Genomic DNA, 7,045 nt, shown 5'->3' with positions numbered 1-7,045 from the left:
CCTTTAAAAAAAGTTTTTTTATGATAGAATTTTCTAGTATCCTGATAGTACTACAGTAGTCACTGTGGCTATAAGTAGATTCTAAAGATGAATATGCTTCTGAAATAAGGTTGGTTCATGCTTGTTCTCAGGTCAGTACATTTACTGGAGAGCAAACCTTAGGCTCTTAGTACCTCAGTATGCTCATCTTCAAAATGGGACTAATCACAATATATAAATCAAATGCTGTTGGGAGGAAGAAATGAGTTAATACACAGAGAGCATGTTAAGCAGGGGAAGCATGGAGCAAGCTTGCAAAAATTAGTTCCCACTTCTATGACTACTGCTCTACCTCTTTCTTCCTAGGAAGGAGTTGAATGGTTTTTCAAGAGACAGTTTGAGATGAGACAGAATAAAGTATAATCTCCACAAAGTAAGTGTCACAATTTTGACTAAAATTCCTTTATAATAAGGTCCTTCATTCTTGGTAGGCACAATCATGGCTACATGCATGTTCAGAAAGCAACCTTAAGGATAGGATGTCCCAGATGTTCACCTTAGCTTAATCTTCCATCACAGGGGAAGAGGAATTGCTGAGCATTACCCTGCTGGATGCTAGGATTAAACCTAGTTCTGTCCCCTATGATCCCAGACTTTCTCTACTGGATCAGTATTTTTTAATAGCCTAGAATATACTATCTTTAAATTAAACAAACAACAAACAAAACCCTAAAACACTACTGTACTATTTAGTATTGGGGGAATCATAAGAGGCACATTTCTCACAGCATTGTATTTTATAAATTTATCTTATATGTTAGACAACACACATGCACACGCACATGATCCAGAGCTTACACATACATTTTTTTATAGGAAAGTTCAAACTCTCACATGTAACTGCTTTTTCAGTAGTATTTTGCAGAAGAATAACCAGGATGATGGTCTAGGTGGTCTGCAAGGCTGGTATCAAGGCACGGCCAAGTGTATGGCAGGTGTGTTCTTCCTTGTTCTAGAAAGCACTGATGGAGAATCTCATTGTTGTGACATGAAAAGAACACTTAATTAGAGCATATATCTCTCATTTATTTTGGAAATAACCTACAGGACACAGTGCAAAAAGTGTGTCATTCCTGGTTTTGTAGAATGGAGTATTATTAGTAGATGGATTTTATTCTAAAGGACAGTGCCAAGAATATTTTCTCCAAATTAACAGGAAATGTGGCATTCTTCAGATTTGGCTGAAATTTACATAGCATTAATTTTGTTTCTGTTTTTTGCCTAGACTACCTTTACTTGAGCCTTTACTTTTATTGAGTCACAAGCAGATAATAAGATATAAATATAAAAATAACTACAATATACATAACTAGGAAGAAATAGGTAAATTAAAATAGGGTGGAATGAATAAAAGAGCATTTCATAATGAAATAGACAAGGAACACATTTTAAACTTACATTTTTTCTAAACATTTTCATAAATTTTATAGTTATATTTATTTTACTTAAAGTTGCCTAAGATTAACTTATATCAAGAGAAAAATATATCCTCTGTACTAAACCATAAAAGCTATAAAATCTAATTAGATAGTGGAAATTCAATAGAAATTATTATAGCCATAAAGAATTAGAACACAATAAATAGTATAGATTTTAGGAAATTTATTATCTAAGGTAGATAGTGCATACATTATTAAGCTATGAGGAAGTCATCTAGAGAAATATTTATTCAGAAGTGAAGTAAGTGAGGCTGCCAAAGATTATTAAGGTCACCATAAAGACATTAAACCAAGGAGAGAGAGGAGAAAGATTCTGAAAATAGAATCAATGGAATGCTTAGGCCAGAAATCCACAAAGCACAGAATATGCCTTTGTCAAGACCCATTGCATAAAAAAATATTTTTTGAGTATTTTATAAATAGCTTCATTTTTCAAAAGCAATGGGAAGTACATTTTACATAATATGATCAGAAAAGGAAAACTACATTTTGTGCAAAGCTTGATGTGAATTCATTTTCTTTGTTATGGCTTAACTAGCCCCAGCTTCTCACCTCTAATCATAACAGACTCCTTCTGGTTTAATTATGTTTCAAGTTCTGAAGATGAGTTAACCACTTACACAGGGAATTTGACTTGCATTGATCAAGGGGGGAAAAAGAGAGAGAGAGAGAAAAAAGATGTCTATGTCCTAATTAACCATTTAACTGACCACCACCTTAGCATCTTAAGATGGTTCTCTTTCAGGCAACAGAATGAAGCACCCAGCTTGTAAACAGGATGCTAGAGGACCTGCTCAGACGGCACAAAACAACTGCAAATGGTATTATAAATTAGTTCTTCATTTAATACACCGAAGAAAGACTGAGTCCTGCAAGAGAGAGGTCTTTCATGCCACTCAGGGACGATGTACCTTTAGAGACAATGATGGAGAAACCTGCTAGAAATAACAGGACAGTTTAACTGGAAAGTTCTCTGTGCATTCATATCCTTTCATCCAGCTAGAAAAATAAATTCTTTAGCTTACCCTTGCAACTTTAATTGCAAGGCTGATTATATCAAGGAAGAGCAAACATGAGATTAGTTCTGAAAATATGTAATTTACTTTGGCAATCAAATAACAACAAAACTATTGAAAATACAGCATCTTTTTCACTTATATACTGAACATGTGTTTTTAACATTTCTTGAAATATTTGTTTGCTATATTCTTTCATAGTATAATGTTTTCTAAATAAATAGTAGTTGTAAATCTAAACTTTTATTTGGTCTAAATATCAAGGGTAGTACAGGGGCTACTGAATCTTAGGTTGTGTTTTATGACGTTTCTTCCTACTTTGAGACCATGGGAATGGTACCCAGTATCATTGCCTTTTTTACATTCTAGATACTTTTCTAGGAGCAATGATGTATCAGCATGAAAGAGCTCACTATTGGATCATCAATTTTCAGAACTGTAAATTTTGTCGTTATCTTGAATTAGCTCTAGAGAATTAACTGATATCTATTCTCAATACCCATTCCTCAGTATAAGATTTCCAGAATATGGTTTCCTATTTTCAAGTTCCCAGTGTTCAGAGAGAAAACAACTCTCTATTATCAATACTCTGACATACCCGTAATATAACCAAACTAAAGTTCCTTTCTTTCAGATGAAAAAGGCTGAAGATGGAGGGTTTTAAAACAAGAAAGGACAACAAAATGATAACACCATGTTCCTTAAAGGAATCACTCATGTTTAAAGCTGAGATTGAGCTGAAATTCATGGTCGATAAGAAAAACTGAAAGTAGTGGACTCTACTGGATCTTGCCTTCATTGGAGCTTACTGCAGTGTGTCCAACGTAATAAATTCACAATTCTCTATGTTAAATTCTTTCATACAATAGAAGCTTATAAAAAGGAATATAGACTAAAGAGTAAGTTGCATAATGAGATTTAATCTATGTAAAATATGTCCCAGAAGAAATGTCCTTTACTTTGATCATATCCCTTGAAACAAGATCCCCTGCTGAAAACCACAATAAAATGGGAGCTTGGGAAAAAGCTCGTCTGGTGAGCAAGCTTGCTTTTAATATTAAAAGTTCACCCAGCCCACCAAGTCCATGATCCTGGGGTGGGCTTAATTAATGTCAATGAAATCTCGAAAGTTCCCTGAGGCTTAAAGGGGAAATAAATCTGTCTGGGTTCTCCATGCCTTCCTCTCTGAGGTACTTTATTTTGGAGCCTCACACACACAAGACACGTGCATACATCACACACAAACACGTACATGCACACACATGTGGGTGCACGCGCACACAGGTATCTGTTTCATCATGAAGCGTTCTCTTTCAATATTTTACTTATTCAGAGGAGGCTTCCACATCACTTTATCATCACTCTCCACTTAGATCCAGAGTGTTGGCCGTGACACTGCCTCTTGTCATCAGAAGGACGTAGCCTACCTCTCTAAGTGGACAGAGTAACATTTCAGTCTTGCTTTGGGGTTCTGTCACTGACTCATTTTTAATCATGAATGTACTGTGCCATTCTGTCAAGCTCAACTGAAAAAAAAATAACTGAATAGAATCTCCAGTTATTTTTCATTAAAATTTAATTCCATGTTAAATAGTTCCTCATTGAATTGAAAGGGTTTTTTTTTTTTTTTTCCCCTCCAAGTGTGCACTCCATTTCATTTTATTCAGAGTCAATGAGATTCTGGGCCTGATTACATATCCTTCTACTAGAAACAAATTAATATAAATGCCAATAAAATGTTTAATTTTATTTTATATTGGCTATGTATAAAGAGACTTACCAAGCAGGGGCTCACAAATCACAACATGTAGAACCTGCACGAAGAAAGGGGAGAGTAGAGATGAGCTTTCATTAATATCTGAATATCCAGTTAATGCCAATTCACTGGCCTGGAAGTGAATTCTACCCTGTAAATAACAGCATCACGGTGCACACACACACACACACACACACACACACACACACATAAATATACAAGTTTCAGAACCATTGGGCTCCTGATCCACACCCAGGGATACACTCACACTCACTCCCCACACATTCCTTGAAAAAAATGACAATTTTGTGAGAATTCCATTCCAGTTGTTCTTATCCTACCTCTCCAATCATGCCAGCCACATTATTTGAGCCACTGAGTAACTTTAAAAGTTTTGTAATGCAGACTTCAATTTTCTAAAGATCTCAGAAATGTACAAGTGGTCTTAACAAATATGGTGTGACTGCCGTGTGGTTTTGTGTTGCGTTTGTAGTTTCTAAGACACTCTAACATTATTTAATTAGCTAAAATTTCTCCTCTCTTGAGAAATGGAAACTCAATGAAATGTCAACAATGCTGTCAATCTGCTTCAGGCTAAACTCATTACACAGAAACTAAAGGTAAAAATAGTCCAAGGCAGAATTCTTTGTTATAATTTTGAGGCCCACACCTTATGTCAATGAAATCCATACACAATTCTATGAAAACGCTAAATTGGGAAGAGTAGCTAATAAATTATCTCAACAGAGGCAATAATTGATCGGTCTTTGCATAGAAATTTATCTAATTAGTCAAATAACATACCAAGTTGTGTCGGAGACTGAGTCCTACATTTATTGTTTGATGAACCTCTGCTTTCTCAGTTCTGTTATATGGCCAAAAAATGTTCTGTCTGTTCTTTATTCCTAAAATGAATCTTTTTTTCTCTCAAGAAAGAAAAAAAATGTTGTCTTTTTAAGCCAAGCATAGCCAAGGACCGAACAGAAAAGCCTAACTTTATCTAAATTATCATGGAAGGTTGGAATCCATAGGCTCATTACCAAGGATAATAAAATCTGGCATTTTCTATTGTCTGAGGGTTTATAAAGGCTAAATTTCTTGATTTATTTAAATAGATGATAGGAAAGAGCAAACTACAAAAACAAGTGCTATATACTGAAGGCATGTGAATTACCTCCTTCCCAAGGATAATGCAAATTAGAAGTACGTAAAGCTTTGTCTGCACCTGGGATCTTTAATGAGGATAAAGAAAAATCAGACAGAGATTCTCCTGGGGAAAGAGAGGATCGTTATTTGAATAACCTGCAGTGAATTCTAATCAATGCGACGTGACTTTGAAAATGAATGTGGTCTTTCAACCCGCTGTACTTGAGCTGTAATATTAATCATAACTTCATGGTACAGTAAAGCTTATGACAAATGCTTATCCAGTGGATTCAGAAAAAGACTGGCTTGGGTGTGCCAAGGAAATCTAAAGCCATGGAAATACAAAGGCTCTTCTTCCTTTTTCCTCCATGCCAGCCCATTTATTGGCTAGTGTCTTCTGTTATCTTTCTTTGATTATCTCAAAAGAGGTGGATGCAAATTGCATGTCATAACTGTAATTGTTTTCCTTTTTTCAAAGGTGACATTTTACATGTAGCTTATTTCCTGACACAGTCTTAGGAGTGTTATTTAACATTAAATTATACCAGGAAACTGGTGTGCCAATCTGCTAAGGATGCATTAAGCAGCACAGCAAACCTCTGGAACACAGGAGGGAATTTTAGCTCTGCCCCATTAGAGCCCTGAATTCTTTATAAGTGCATCCTGGACCTGAAGAAGGTTGAGTATAAACATAGCAGGTTTCCTGGTATGCTAGATAGAAAAGTGATGCTGACTTAAATAACAATTTTCCAAAAAAAAAAAAATCAGTTATCAAGTGTTTTCTGGCTTAAAAGAAAACGTAATTAATTTTTTGACAAGTTAAAAGGTTTATGGCAGAACACAATGCGCTAAAGCTAGACTCTCAAGAATCACATGAGGAAGGAAGATCATAATAAAATAAACATCTTAAAATAATTTAGGTAATTTTTGGTATGAAAGTAATTTCAGGGAAATAAGAGGAGTGCATATATACAGCGAGTGATGGAAATAACATTTAGGAATCAGAGCTGTCATTCTGGTCATTGTTCTTGCTATAATGTTCAGATGTGAACTGAAAATGGTGTGACTCAGACGTGCTGATGGAGGTGCATTGCTTTGTGAAGCGGCTTTCTTCATAAGACAGAACAGAAGTTGATTCTTCAAATGTATATTCTCACAATAGAGTGGTTTCTAGGGTTCAGGTATGAAGTGAAGGGAATGCTAGGTGACATTATCTAACTTGAGGACAACCAAAGTAGACAGATGGGCTCCAAACTTACTGTTGCTTAATAGAATTTAAAAACTGTTAAGTCCTATGAGATGTCACATATTTCATCTCTTGTTTCAATGTTGCAGTCCTCACAGACACACAAATGGAATATATATTGAATATAAATGGAATGTATGTGGCATGTGCACATATACACAAACACATAAATATGTATAAAATAAATGTGGAATATATATGAAATTATGTATATAGGTATGGAATGTACAAATTCACAGATATGCATGTAGACACAAAATAGATAAATAGAAAGGTCACTGAATTGAAGGTACAATTCATCAAATCATGGTCCTCATATATAGCCATTAAGTTATATTTTTAACTGTCATTTTAATGATATTTTACTGATAGTTTTATTCCTAGCCAAAATTATTACTTAGGA

The 7,045-nt window shown here is 34.9% G+C and overlaps 1 long non-coding RNA gene across 1 annotated transcript; it reads left to right on the top strand.

Moving 5' to 3' along the window:
* The first annotated feature begins 345 nt into the window (after positions 1 to 345).
* LOC120892719 (uncharacterized) lies at positions 346 to 3,973 on the top strand. Its single transcript, XR_005737487.2, has 3 exons — positions 346 to 412; positions 2,224 to 2,299; positions 3,129 to 3,973. It is a non-coding gene; the product is annotated as an uncharacterized LOC120892719 (long non-coding RNA).
* The last annotated feature ends 3,072 nt before the right edge of the window (positions 3,974 to 7,045 follow it).

The sequence above is a fragment of the Ictidomys tridecemlineatus genome, chromosome 7 (genome assembly GCF_052094955.1).
Source record: "Ictidomys tridecemlineatus isolate mIctTri1 chromosome 7, mIctTri1.hap1, whole genome shotgun sequence".
Lineage (NCBI taxonomy): Eukaryota > Metazoa > Chordata > Mammalia > Rodentia > Sciuridae > Ictidomys > Ictidomys tridecemlineatus.
The sequence above is the reverse complement of the archived record's forward strand: the minus strand, read 5'-3'. Positions and strand labels throughout refer to the sequence as shown.